Below are 15,454 nucleotides of genomic sequence, written 5' to 3'. Positions count from 1 at the left end.
CTTAACAGAAAATGACTCAAATAGAAGTTAAAGTCACCCAGTAAAATACTACTTGACAAAAAAATGTAAAATATTTGGTTTTAAATATACTTAAGTATTCAAAAGTAAAAGTACAAATAATTTCTAATGACTTATATTAAGCAAACCAGACCCCACAATTTGTTATTATTATATTTATTTATTTACAGATAGCCAGGGGCACACACAGTGAGTCCAGCAGATCAGAGGCAGTAGAGATGACCAGGGATGTTCTCTTGATTAGTGTGTGAATTGGGCCATTTTCCTTTCCTGCTAAGCATTCAAAATGTAACGAGTACTTTTGGGTGTCAAGAAAAATGTATGGAATAAAAAGTGTATTATTTTCTTTAGGAATGTAGTGAAGTAAAAGTAAAAGCTGTCAAAAATATAAATAGTAAAGTAATGTACAGATACCCCAAAAACTACTTAAGTAGTACTTTAAAGTATTTGTACTTAAGTACTTTACACCAATGCCCACTAGAAGGAAAGGAAAAGGCTTTAAATGACAGCTCCATGGGCCATCAATTGGACTTGATTGGAATAGTCAGTCATATGATAGATCATGATGACGAGCGTTGTTTAAATTGGCAACAAGGGCACAGAACCAGAAACTACAATAGAGAGTTACATAAGAAACATGTCAAATTCCATTATTTATTTAAAATAACTGTAGCATAATATTTTATTCAGGCCTCTGCATTGCTGCAGCCAGTCACCAGGGCAACCCTTGCTTTACGAACAGAACAAGGAGAGTGATCATGAATTACTTATGCGACCTGGCAGAAATACAGCAGGGATGTTGTTGAGGTGTTTGTATGGAGAAAGAAAGAGCAGAGTCATACAAATATAATTTACACTAGCTACATCAGTCTTTGTATGCAGGTTACATGACTTATCTAGTTCACAACATAACAGGAGTCTGGCCACAGGTCATTATGTGCAAATGTGCCCAACCAATATTTTTATTAACCCATTCTACCTTCTTATGAACCCATTTTATCGTCTTCCTTATGAACCCATTATATCTCCTTATGGACCCATTCTATCTTATTCTTTATGAACCCATCCTATGTTCTTCCTTATGAACCCATTCTATATCCTTATGAGCCCATTCTATCTCCTTATGAGCCCATTCTATCTCCTTATGAGCCCATTATATCTCCTTTGGAACCCATTATGTCTCCTTATGAGCCCATTCTATCTTCCTTATGAACCCATTCTATCTTCTTATGACCCCATTATATCTTCTTCCTTATGAACCCATATTTGTGTCCAGGAATAGATTCAATAGTTCAAGTTTGAATTGAAATAAGAGGAAGCCGAAGAGAGGCCAGATTTAAAAATCGGAGTAAAATTTGAGTAATAGGAATTCCGTGAAATTCCTCACCATTTATATGGAATTATGTTTATTCTAACTCTGTCTATTCTATTCTTAACTCGGGTATAATGTATAGACTACTCTGCTAAAAATGTTAGGAATTTCAGGATTGCATGAAATTCAATTCCATTACATGAAATTGTCAAATTTTTATTGATTTATTGACAGTAGGTTAGTATTTTATAATTAATATCCAATTATATTTACAAGAAAGTATGGACTGTTACAATCCTTGTACAATCCTTGTCTTGTAGCCCACCTTTTCCTTATCGTCTGCCCATCCACCATATTTCACACCTGTTCAATCGCCATCTAATATTTAGTTATGAGTCTTCCAGTAGAGGGCTGTTCGAGAGCATGCGCACAACCGCAGCGAGAGAACCCTATTCCTCCTGTCACAACATTGAGGGGCAAAACGACAGCCGTGTTGGTAAGGAATTCATAATTTCATACAACCGCTGGGTTACTGTACTTTGTTTTTAAAATATGACCAAGCACACACTATGGAAGAGCTGCATCTTGTAGGACGAAAACTATTCGAATGGCGTGTCGGGTTTTCCCATCGTTTTCTGATGTGTTGAGATGGCTATTCTCGCGCTAATCTCTCATGTTTTCTCCTATTAAGCAAACGAACATATAATATGCCCCTTCCGTCAACTACTGACCCACTAAATTAAGTAAAATCAACTATGTCTATGTATTCGTCAATTTATTGCTGAAACATTTTCCAAACAAGTGATACGAGATAGTGTAAACACAATGCGTAGCACGCCAGTCAAGCTAAGTGAAACTATAATTTTCTGACTGTTCTCGGAAATGTTTCCTCTGCACGGTAGCGTTTTTGGTAGCTACGTGATGAGTTGCATCTGTCCTTGTGCGAGGAGACATGTAAACAATGATAAGAAGTTGTTTGATGAAGCTTCGCTACATTGTTTTTATTTCCTTGACTTCAGAACTGTTTTCTCTTTCAAGCTGTTTTCTAGTTGGCTGGAGTTTCAGTTTCATCTTGGCACCTTACAAAGTGGTTTTGGCTCTAACATTTAGATTACCTCGACATTTTGTTTAACAACAATCGTTTTCTGTTTATTTGAACTGACCAGGTGTAGCCTATAAAGCTTCTCATATTTTGTTTATAAAACCTTAGGCCTAAATGGCAACTTGTTTCGTGTTTTCTAAATGTCACTGTAACACAATCTATCCAGAAAATGTAAAATATAAAATAATATCTGATTCTTAAAGATTAAAATTGTGTTCTTATTCTAACAATCATTCACCCCTACTAATAATTGTCAAAACCTTATCCTATTCAATGATTAGATACAAGTAGATGCACACTCATAATTTACTTGAAGAAAACTGAAGAAAAACAATTGTAAATTGGGAATAAAATACACCTGTTGAGTAAAGAATGTAAGGGCTTGTTTGTATGACTGTAATGCAGTAAAATGTTACCACAGTTAAACTTCACTAAAGTAACAAAACAAGAATACATTTGCCTAAACTAAAATAGCAGCAGACACACCCCCAGCACACACGCCCCCAGAAGACCCAACCCTTTTTCACAAACAAGGAAAAGGAAAAGGGGATTCCTAATCAGTGTGTGGTAAAGCATTTAACCCAACCCTTCTGAATCAGAGAGGTGCGGGGGCTGCCTTAAACAATGTATTGTTGCTTTGTCAAACAGGTTTTCCCCCTTTAGTTCTCTGGTCATTCAATTATTATTAATTAGTGAAACACTACTCGTTAGAAATAGCACTAAGAAAATAGACCCTAATGTATAATATTTCATAGAGCCCTCAAACTCAACTGGACCTCTAAGCCAGTCCCACTGCATTATTTTTCATTGTTCCCCTCTAATCAGAGACTGATTTAAACCTGGAACATCAGGTGGGTGCAATTAATTATCAGGTAGACCAGAAAACCAGCAGGCTCTGGACCTCGTAGGGTAAGAGTTGAATACCCCTGTTCTATATCATCACAGCAACAACATGGACTTGCTGCTGTTATATATTTAATTATTTCTATTCAATACTTATTTCCATTTGCTTTGAAGGTGACGGATGTTGTACCTTGTCTTGTGATTGTCAAAAAGTCAGATTAAAGGTTATATTGTTGAGGTGTTTATTTTGATGTCCGTGTCAGAAAGTAGTTCATATGCTTTCTGCTTTTCACGCCGCAATATAGCTGCCACATAACACTTCCTGTTGTAGCACACAGATAAAACATGAATAAAGTGTTTTGGCTTGAGAAGCCTCTTCAGTTTGTGTACCAGTGGAAGAACCTATTCAACGATAACAAATTGGCCAAACTGTGACTTTTATTGCCTCGGTTGAGTTTAGTAAATTATCTTAACTGACAACATGCGTGGAACCATATTCTAATCTACGCTGTGCCTTCAATATCTCTATTATAGAGAATGTTGCACTGGCTTGGTAAAGTCATTGCTAAGTTTTTACATTTGGCTTCTGCTGTCAAGTGAAGCCGGTATGTCATCCCACATTATAAGGAGATTGGTGGAGACCTGATATCATTGTCCCGAACTGTAAAGCGTCAGTTTGTAACTTGGACTTGGATGTGAACATGTCATGTGATATGAGCGAAGGGAACACCCCCCTTTCTGAATGGTAAATGCTTATTGCTGATGGATGAGGGGTTATTTGGAAACTGAGCGAATGTTTTATCTATTTTCATGAACACTTGATATCAGAAGTCAACTATTCGTCTTTACAGTTGGCTTGCACATTGTATAGTCTACGGTCCGGTTAAGAGAGACATTTTGTACCGTCATTTTACATATCCTACTGACTGTAAAGCATTCAAAACAATGCTGTTACACTTCTCTTAAATTCTGCAGGTAAAATGCATTACGATGCAGTTATAATGCGTTGTAAGACTTGTTTATCTATCCCTTTAAGTTTGACAGCGGATTCTATCATGCATATCATCTTTTTAACTTAATTACTTCAGTATTGCAGTACTGGCTTGGGTTTCGCTCTTCGCAAAACATTTCAGTGACCTCGTCTGTTTTAAGTGTATAGTTTTAGTTGTATCGTGTTCGTTTTTAACAATGTTGAATGGTTTGTAATTCTTTGCGTAAAGTGTTTGCTCCACTGAAAGTTTTTGCGATTATGCTGCGGGACTTAGAGATAATTTGTGGTTTAGTACGCTACCCTGCGTCACCACTTCATCACTCCAGACCAGTGCAAGGGGGAGTTGGAGCACTGATTATGCTTTTGGGTCATACTGTGTCTCTGACAATGAATGGGCGACATAAACCTAAATAGAAACTGAAAATTGTGCACGACTTCAGTATTACTTACTAAAACTGTTGTTACACTAAGGTTATTATTATTTTATTTTGCTCTTAATGTAGTAGTGTAGGCTACTCCCGACCGGTCAAGTTGTACAGCGCCTGAGTGGTGCCACAGTCTAAGATACTGCATAGCATGTCAAGCTGTGTTGCTACAGATGCTGACTCAATACCCATGCCGGCTTCGACTGGGAGACCCATGAGATGACTGAATGTTTTTGGTTTCCCCCTCTAAAAATGGAAAGAAATCATTCTAAATAACAAACTAGCTTTATTTACAAATTAGTAACAATGTCTCACCCCATGTTCAAGAATGGCCCCTTTCTCGCTAATCTTACGTTATTTGAAAATGAAATCATCTCAATTTTTATTTTATTTAAAAAAAAACAGTGATTTATTATTAATTTAGAACTATATAAAAGACCCCTATTCTAACAGATATATTATTAACCCTGTTATTTGCAGGGCAATATATACTAGGCAAAAAAAGAAACGTCTCTTTTTCAGGACCATGTCTTTCAAAGATAATTAGTAAAAATCCAAATAACTTCACAGATCTTAATTGTAAAGGATTTAAACACTGTTTCCCATGCTTGTTCAATGAACCATAAACAATGAATGAACATGTACCTCTGGAATGGTCGTTAAGACGCTAACATCTTACAGACGGTAGGCAATTAAGGTCACAGTTATGAAAACGTAGGACACTAAAGAGGCCTTTCTACTGACTCTGAAAAACACAAAATGAAAGATGCCCAGGGTCCCTGCTCATCTGCATGAACATGCCTTAGGCATGCTGCAAGGAGGCATGAGGACTGCAGATGTGGCCAGGGAAATAAATTGCAATATCCGTACTGTGAGACGCCTAAGACAGCACTACAGGGAGACAGGACAGACAGCTGATCGTCCTCGCAGTGGCAGACCACGTGTAACAACACCTGCACAGGATCGGTACATCCGAACATCACACCTGCGGTACAGGTACAGGATGGCAACAACAACTGCCCAAGTTACACCAGGAACGCACTATCCCTCCACCAGTGCTCAGACTGTTCGTAATAGGCAGAGAGAGGCTGGACTGAGGGCTTGTAGGCCTGTTGTAAGGCAAGTCCTCACCAGGCATCACCGGCAACAACATTGCCTATGGGCACAAACCCACCGTTGCTGGACAAGACAGGAATGGCAAAAAGTGCTCTTCACTGAAGAGTTGCGGTTTTGTTTCACCAGGGGTAATGGTGGGATTCCCATTTATCGTAGTGAATAGTGAATTACTATGGGAATAAATATCACTGAATTACAGAAATATTTGGACAAATTAGTCCAATGAAGGGAAACAAATGGTTTCTTACTGGAAAATACTCTTTCAAACACACACGGTCATGTTGTACTGCGCCAACATGGCTATTAGCAGGTAGCTGGACAATAGACTTGTCGAGAAGGAGGTTGGGGGAGAATTCTATAGTCAAATGTATTTCTATGTTTGGTTGGCTGTATCACAACCGGCTGTCATTGGTTGCAATTTCAGTTTAATCCACCTGAAAAGACAAATAAATAATAACACAAAAAGTATTTTTATGTTTCACATCCAATCGTGATGGGAGTCCCATAGGGCGGCGCACAATTGGCCCAGTGTTTCTCTCCTTTAAAAAACAGAAATACATTTTTTTGTCCTTTTCAAATTACAATCGCTCACTTTAGTTTTTTTGAAAACGAAATAACCTAAAATATCGTTATATATTATCGAGTTGATGGCACATTTGTATAGCCAGCACCTATATAAAGCTGAGTGACACACTCATTCATGGTTATGGATCAAAATAAATAAGTACCAACATTCTTTCTGATAGTCTTTAATAAAGTAATGTTTTGGTTATCCTGACCTGGACACCATGTACAGTATTATAATAGCCCGTTATGGGCTATTAGCAGGACAATATACCTTTACCAACACCTCTCTGTATTTTGATATGTGGATTTGGGCTCCGGAGTGGATGAGGGCTCCAGCTGTGCAAAATGCATTGTTGCAGATGCAGGTTCGATACCCGTGCCGGCCGCCACCGGGAGACCCATGAGGTGGCTTTTGGTTTTTAATTTAGAATCCTCAATATGTAATTATTGGCAGAGAGTCATATTTTTCGATATACTGTAGGCCTAACGTAGGCGACATGATTCTCACTAGTGTTGAGTAATGTGCTGTTAAAAGTGGCGTAGCATATTGAAGTTAGAAGCAATAGGATTTGAAGCAAAAGCCTACAACTATTTTATCAAATCAAATTTATTTATATAGCCCTTCATACATCAGCTGATATCTCAAAGTGCTCTACAGAAACCCAGCCTAAAACCCCAAACAGCAAGCAATGCAGGTGTAGAAGCACGGTGGCTAGGAAAAACTCCCTAGAAAGGCCAAAACCTAGGAAGAAACCTAGAGAAGAACCAGGCAGAGACAGCAAGGGCGGTTCGTTGCTCCAGAGCCTTTCCGTTCACCTTCCACTCCTGGGCCAGACTACACTCAATCATATGACCCACTGAAGAGATAAGTCTTCAGTAAGGACTTAAAGGTTGAGACCGAGTTTGCGTCTCTGACATGGGTAGGCAGACCGTTCCATAAAAATGGAGCTCTATAGGAGAAAGCCCTGCCTCCAGCTGTTTGCTTAGAAATTCTAGGGACAATTAGGAGGCCTGCGTCTTGTGACCGTAGCGTACGTGTAGGTATGTACGGCAGGACCAAATCAGAGAGATAGGTAGGAGCAAGCCCATGTAATGCTTTGTAGGTTAGCAGTAAAACCTTGAAATCAGCCCTTGCTTTGACAGGAAGCCAGTGTAGAGAGGCTAGCACTGGAGTAATATGATCAAATTTTTTGGTTCTAGTCAGGATTCTAGCAGCCGTATTTAGCACCAACTGAAGTTTATTTAGTGCTTTATCCGGGTAGCCGGAAAGTAGAGCATTGCAGTAGTCTAACCTAGAAGTGACAAAAGCATGGATTCATTTTTCTGCATCATTTTTGGACAGAAAGTTTCTGATTTTTGCAATGTTACGTAGATGGAAAAAAGCTGTCCTTGAAATGGTCTTGATATGTTCTTCAAAAGAGAGATCAGGGTCCAGAGTAACGCCGAGGTCCTTCACAGTTTTATTTGAGACGACTGTACAACCATTAAGATTAATTGTCAAATTCAACAGAAGATCTCTTTGTTTCTTGGGACCTAGAACAAGCATCTCTGTTTTGTCCGAGTTTAAAAGTAGAAAGTTTGCAGCCATCCACTTCCTTATGTCTGAAACACATGCTTCTAGCAAGGGCAATTTTGGGGCTTCACCATGTTTCATTGAAATGTACAGCTGTGTGTCATCCGCATAGCAGTGAAAGTTAACATTATGTTTTCGAATAACATCCCCAAGAGGTAAAATATATAGTGAAAACAATAGTGGTCCCAAAACGGAACCTTGAGGAACACCGAAATTTACAGTTGATTTGTCAGAGGACAAACCATTCACAGAGACAAACTGATATCTTTCCGACAGATAAGATCTAAACCAGGCCAGAACTTGTCCGTGTAGACCAATTTGGGTTTCCAATCTCTCCAAAAGAATGTGGTGATCGATGGTATCAAAAGCAGCACTAAGGTCTAGGAGCACGAGGACAGATGCAGAGCCTCGGTCCGATGCCATTAAAATGTCATTTACCACCTTCACAAGTGCCGTCTCAGTGCTATGATGGGGTCTAAAACCAGACTGAAGCATTTCGTATACATTGTTTGTCTTCAGGAAGGCAGTAAGTTGCTGCGCAACAGCCTTTTCTAAAATTTTTGAGAGGAATGGAAGATTTGATATAGGCCTATAGTTTTTTTATATTTTCTGGGTCAAGGTTTGGCTTTTTCAAGAGAGGCTTTATTACTGCCACTTTTAGTGAGTTTGGTACACATCCGGTGGATAGAGAGCCGTTTATTATGTTCAACATAGGAGGGCCAAGCACAGGAAGCAGCTCTTTCAGTAGTTTAGTTGGAATAGGGTCCAGTATGCAGCTTGAAGGTTTAGAGGCCATGATTATTTTCATCATTGTGTCAAGAGATATAGTACTAAAACACTTGAGCGTCTCTCTTGATCCTAGGTCCTGGGAGAGTTGTGCAGACTCAGGACTACTGAGCTTTTTTTATCACTGTTTCGCCCTGCTCTAAGAGAATCACGGGGACTGGTCTTGATAAATCAATGAGATTTTTATTTTCATTTAATCTCCGTTTGGGTATTGGTTAGACTACAATTAGGGTGTAGAAATGTAATGCTCTTAGTATAACCTTTATTTAACTAGGCAAGTCAGAACTAGGCAAGAACATATTCTTATTTATAAGGACAACCTACTCCTTCCTCCCCGTCGGGGAATTGAACCCCGGTCTCCCGCGTGCCCGCACGACACAGGGATTCTTTAGCTAAATAGCAAAGTACTGTAGCCTACCCCCCGACCATCACATTGTACAGTGCCATATTTTCCGTTCCATCTTAATGGAAACCCAGAGGGTTTTTCTTTGAATATAAACACCATAGTATTAAGCAAAATTTCTTAAAAATCAGTCCCATATACTATGTTCTTACAAAAAAGGTTTTAAATTCTCTAGTACAGCCATTATTGAAGGCTATCAAATGCTTTTCAAAGATGCCCTTTGGTGGTCAAACTAGCACTAACTAGCATTAATGGTACCAGTGGTTAACACTTAAATAACGTGCCATAGAATTCTGCAGCACCATGCAAGCTGCGCCGCAGTACGCTGCAACTTTTAAAGGACAAAACACTCTATGTACATTTTTGACATGGCGCAAGTTGTCCATTGTTTTAGATTTCAATAGGAGGAAAGCAAGTCACAGATCAGGGGCACACTGCCATTTCAGCAACATGAAAGTCCATGCCTCAATCGGAAAGAAACACTGTCACTTTGAATTCTGCATATAGCCTTCACTTATAACAACCAGTCATTACTAGTTATGTGACACAAGTTTATCGTTTCAGTCAAATCCCTGCATTAAATCTGTGATATTTTATCTCAATGAAATGGGTAGCTAGATACACTGTAGTTGGAAATGTGATTTTAGAACTGAAACAGAGAAACATTCTCTGGTTATGAATTAAACACTAAGGTATTATCTAAGAGAGTGACTGACTTTCAGTTTTAATGGCCTTAATGGTTATTTATCAATATGCAAAATGATAACAAATGTTGTCAAGCTATATCAATTGATCAAGATCCATAAAAAATAAAATAAAAACAGCAGGCATGTTGTAGGAATCTTGAAAATCTACTAGCTCTTCTCTTGTCTCAAGTCATGAAACCTTGATGATTGGAAATATCACAGAAATTTGATGAATAAGATCGACGTGATGTATATTAATTGAATGTGTTTTTCATTCATGGATACCATGCTTTGTCAGATATCGGACCTGCTCATTATGACTTGACATCGAATTGAGTTATTGCTGGTGTCTTAGTCAGTGTCAAGGCTGGTCTGACATCAAAAAAAGTTAGATGAGGTACAAACTGGTTTCAGGATAATTCTTTTGAACATATTTATAGTGTACTGAGAGAGCCAAATCTTGAGTGTAATTGTGCATATATAATATCTATTCTCATCATATATGCACTTTGACGGAGCCTATATGATAACATGGTGACATTTGTTGCCGTTGTAAGTCTAGGGCATTTTAAGCCCAACTTATTCTTTTCTACTGTGTTATAAGCTTATGTGGCATTGACGAAGCAGATTGCTTTAAAAAAAAAACTGTCTCTCATTTCAATAGAATTTTAATGTGTTCGTGTTATGTTCTTCTCACCAGCTTCAGAGCTCCTATTGATCAAGCATACTTTGATTCACGAGCCAGTTTACTAGACTTGAGGGTTGTATTGAGAGTGCCACCAGCATGCAATCTGGAAGCATTGTTTAGCTTTGAGAACAAATTGCCTTTTTCCCTTTGCAACAGAATAGAATAGAACAGGACGTACCCTGTAGTCATTCTTTGTTGGAAACCCAATTAGAGTTGGGCACGTTTTGTCACAACTTGTCGTTGTGCTAATCATCACTTGCCCAGCTTTTCCGATAGGCAATTCCCAATCCCAGTTTGCTGCGTTTCCTTTAAGCTTGTCTATATGAATTGTGAACACCCAGGGCGTAATAACCATCCTCCGACTCACCATTACCCTCTATGCTCTCCAGCCTCTGTCCCCTTTTGTTGTGTTGAAGCAACGTGGGTATTTGCTAAGTCATGGAAAATGTGTGAATTTGTGAAACCTCATGCTGTGTTGGGGGGAGTGTGTGGTCCCTAGTCCCTTAATTAACATACCACATTGCTGCAACTAAAGCTGCAAAAACTCTTAGCCAAAGTTCCCTCATGCGTTAGTGTTTGTACACTGTCGTAGATAAAAAAACAACTGGGTTTACTGATAATCCTCAAATCGAAATGAAGGATGGAGCAGTTGGAGCCATAGGAGATATGTGTTTTAATCCTATAAAAATGAGTCAAAAATGGTTGTTCTGGTCTTCTTCCACTGCTTTAGACATTTTGTTCCTTGCATTGCAAATGGATAGTAATTACATTTTGAATGGGGAAAAGATGTGAGTTAGGAATTTCCACAGGAGTTTATTGAAAAAAGGTTTGACGCAACCCAACTGTGTCTAGTATGACGAGACGTGTAGTTGTATGAATTCCCCTTCCCTCGCCTTGATGAATGACTTTGAACTTTTCCCCCCTTTTTTTGTTTGTTCTTCAGACCGTATGTAGTTACCAGGCTCCATTTGACACTTGACATCATCACATAATAATACCTGTATATTTGAATTCAGCCTGGGTTTTAATGTGCCAGCGATGACACTTCTCTGTCAGGTAAATAATAGAACAGAGAACAAGTGTTCTGTAACTCTCTATCTGTTGTGTTAATCCCCAAACTATCAGGTGTGGGTGTATTCTCAGATGGCACAGGAGATAATTGGGGATCCACCTGTAGCAGTCGTCACAACCCAGATGAATTTAGTGAGCAATTATAGATGTCTCAGAGATATGTCACCCTGATGGCAGACTACGCAGAGGCCTTGGCCATCAGTCAGATTAGGACAGATTACAATTGGTCTCTTTTTTTTTTTTGTCCCGCGGGCGGTTGAATAGTGATTTTTGTTTTGCTCTTCATTGTCAGAGAACATAGAGGGAGACTGAGCCCAGCTGCTCTGACAAAGGGAGAGTTTAACTGTAGGGTGAAAAGCTCTTATTGGCTACAAACGGCGTGCCTTCAAGTGCCAAGCCTTACCTCTGTTTTCGTAAAAAGGTGAGGGATGGGTCTGGAGAAATTGAACCACTCTAATTCATAGACAACGATATGGACGCAAGGACTGACCATCCATGATATAACAATTATAGTTTAATTATGTTTTGAGGCTACACAGTGTTTGTTTACATTTACATTGTTTACAAATTGTTTACGACCGTTGAACTAGGCTCATGAGACATTTGCAAGTTATATTCTTTCAAAATAAATTATTTTTTCATTAATTTATCAGTTAAATGTATGTAGCAATTAAAGATTCTAGCTATAACAGGCAGAACATAAAATGTTCATAATGTTGTGAAGAGATCAGGAAATGTTGCGACAGGACCGACTCAATTCCCTCCTTTTGCCAAGAATGCACCGAAAGTGTTGGCTCACCATGAGCATATGTCACTGCTGTCTATCTCTCTCTCTTCCTTTTCCCCCTCTACTGAACATGTTTGTGGAGTCTCCATTATAATGTGAATGGTGTTTTTATGCAGTGTTTATTGGATTCTCTTAGCGAGCTCTGTTATTGTGAACACAAACAGGCCTGCCTCTGTGTGTCAGATATTTCCATTTCTTGTCATTCAAAAGCAACATAAAGGAGCCAGGCTCATGATGGAGATGTCTTGTACTGATTTATTGTGGAGGCGTGAAAATGGCAACCACTTTCAGTTCTAGAAAAAAACCTGTTGGATTTTTTTCAATTGAACATATAATGACTCCCTTTACTTTAAAAGCACGTAGTGGGTAAATAAGCACAATGTCCTGCAGCTGAGTACCATGTCATCCCCTGTCTCTTTCTCAGTTTAATTCAAAGGGCTTTATTGGCATGGGAAATGTGTTTTAGATTGCAAAAGCAAGTGAAATAAACAAAAGTGAGAAAAAAAGAGTCTACATGAACGGTAAACATTGCACTCTCAATGGTTTCAAAATGAAGACATTTTTATATTTATATATTTTTTACCCCTTTTTTTTCTCCCCAATTTCGTGGTATCCAATTAGTTAGTCTTGTCTCATCGCTGCAACTCCCGTGCAGACTCGGGAGAGGCGAAGGTTGAGAGCCATGCGTCCTCCGAAACACAACCCAACCAAGCCGCACTGCTTCTTGACACAATGCACATACATCCAACCCGGAAGCCAGCCGCACCAATGTGTCGGAGGAAACACTGTACACCTGGTGACCGTGCACTGCGCCCGGCCTGCCACGAAAGTCGCTAGTGCGCGATGAGACAAGGATATCCCTGCCGACCAAACCCTCCCTAACCCGGACGACGCTGAGCCAATTGTGCGCCGCCCCATGGGCCTCCCGGTCGTGGCCGGCTGTGACAGAGCCTGGACTTGAACCCAGAATCTCTGGTGGCACTGCGATGCATTGCCTTAGACTTCTGCTAAACCCGGAGGCCCTGTGAAGACATTTAAAGTTTTACATTATCAGCCTTCTGAAAATATTCCGACCCGTTGACTTTTTCCACATTTTGTTAGGTTACAGCCTTATTCTAAAATGTATGGAAAAAAAATCTCATCAATCTACACACCATAATGACAAAGCAAAAACATGTCTTTAGAAATGTTTGCTTATTTATTACAAACAGAAATATCACATTTGAATACTTATGTAGACTCTTTACTCAGTACTTTGTTGACACACTTTATCAGCGATGAGTCTTCTTTGGTATGATGCTACAAGCTTGTTTGTCTTGACTGTGTGCTTCCTGTTGGAAGGTGACCCTTTGTCCCAGTTTGAGGTTCTGAGCGCTCTGGAGCAGGCTTTCAAGGATCAAGGATCTCTCTGTATTTTACTCCGTTCATCTTTGTCTCTATCCTGACTAGACCCCAGTCCCTGCTGCTGAAAACCACCCCCACAGCATGATGCTGCCTCCACCATGCTTCACTGTAGGGATGGTGCCAGGTTTCCTCCAGACATGGTCCTTGGCATTCAGGCCAAAGAGTTGAATCTTGGTTTCATCAGACCAGAGAATCTAGTTTCTCATAGTCTGAGAGTCCTTTAGGTGCCTTTTCACAAACTCCAAGCGGGCTGTCATGTACCTTTTTACTGAGGAGTGTCTGCTGCCTGGCCACTCTACCATAAAGGCCTGATTTGGTGGAGTGCTGCAGAGATGGTTGTCCTTTTGGAAGGTTCTCCCATCTCCACCGAGGAACTCTAGAGCTCTGTCAGAGTGACCATCGAGTTCTTGGTCACCTCCCTGACAAAGGCCCTTCTCCCCCGATTGCTCAGGAAGAGTCTTGGTGGTTCCAAAATTCTTCCATTTAAGAATGATGGAGGCCACTGTGTACTTGGGGACGTTCAATGCTGCAGAAATGTTTTGGTACCCTTCCCCAGATCTGTGCCTCGACACGGACAATTCCTTCGACCTCATGGCTTAGTTTTTGCTCTGACATGCACTGTCAACTGTGGGACCTTTTTATATAGACAGGTGTGTATGCCTTTCCAAATCATGTCCAAACAATTGAATTTACCACAGGTGGAGTCCAGTCATGTTGTAGAAACATCTCAAAGATGACCAATGGAAACAGGATGCACCTGAGCTCAATTTTGAGTCTCATAGTAAAGGCTCTGAATACTTATGTAAAAATAAGGTATTTCTGTTTTTATTTTTTAGAAATTAGTAAACTTTTCTAAAAACCTGTTTTCATTATGGGGTATTGTGTGTGTGTGTGTGTGTGTGTGTGTGTGTGTGGTAGATATCTCAGGATAAAAAAATAAGTCTGTAATGTGGAAAAAGTCAAGGATTCTGAATACTTTCCGAAGGAGCTGTAGGTACAGTGTTGTAACCATGTCCAAATAGTTGGAAGTACGAAAGGGAAAATAAATGGACACATCAAAATTGGATTTGTTTTCAAATTCTCTCGCACACCTTTCTGTCTGGAGAATGATGCATGCTGTTATTTGCCCATGCATGGCCTGCTATTAACTTTCTTAGATTCATGCATGGGTGTGTAACAGCGCTCATTTGTGACCTTCACGGAACCACCTGTACCCGAATATTCGAGTCACAGGTCTGGGTCGGATCAGCCACTTGTCTCGGGTTTGTGTTATTTTAACTGACTTGTCCGGAAGCTCCCTTACAGATCCGAATGCGACTGCTTGCAGTAAAGAGAGTGGAGCGTGCCACGTCTAGCTTGTTGTTAGCCAATCATAAGTCATCAAAGCGGCAATAGACCGCAGTCATAGAGCCTCCGTGTGTGGCAGAAGTTATGAGATATCTAATCAATGGAAGATGGAATTAAAATGACAGATTTTACAGTTAAAGGAGAAGGATAGGCTACAACGACCATGAGCCAAAAGTTAGGCAGCTGCTTAATATTCTGAATTAAGTTGGTGTTATTTGTAACGGTAGGATGAGAAAGTGCATGCAGCCTCAATTAGCCTAGCTAGCTAACGATGATAGCCAAGTATCTTAACTAGCTTCGCCCAGTTGATGCAGTCAAGACAAGTACTACGTAAT

General features: G+C 39.8%; 1 protein-coding gene across 4 annotated transcripts in view; it reads left to right on the top strand.

Annotated features, from left to right (window-relative positions):
- The first annotated feature begins 1,728 nt into the window (after positions 1-1,728).
- Positions 1,729-15,454, top strand: part of LOC112215324 (lethal(3)malignant brain tumor-like protein 4) — a 132,166-nt gene continuing 118,440 nt past the window's right edge. For all 4 annotated transcript variants that reach the window (XM_042298780.1, XM_042298779.1, XM_042298778.1 and 1 more), the window contains exon 1: positions 1,729-1,826. The gene's annotated coding sequence lies outside the window, so the exon portion shown is untranslated. The remainder of the gene's footprint in view (positions 1,827-15,454) is intronic.

Source organism: Oncorhynchus tshawytscha, linkage group LG16 (assembly GCF_018296145.1).
Source record: "Oncorhynchus tshawytscha isolate Ot180627B linkage group LG16, Otsh_v2.0, whole genome shotgun sequence".
NCBI lineage: Eukaryota > Metazoa > Chordata > Actinopteri > Salmoniformes > Salmonidae > Oncorhynchus > Oncorhynchus tshawytscha.
Note: the sequence above shows the minus strand (reverse complement) of the source record. Positions and strands in the feature narration are given on the sequence as shown.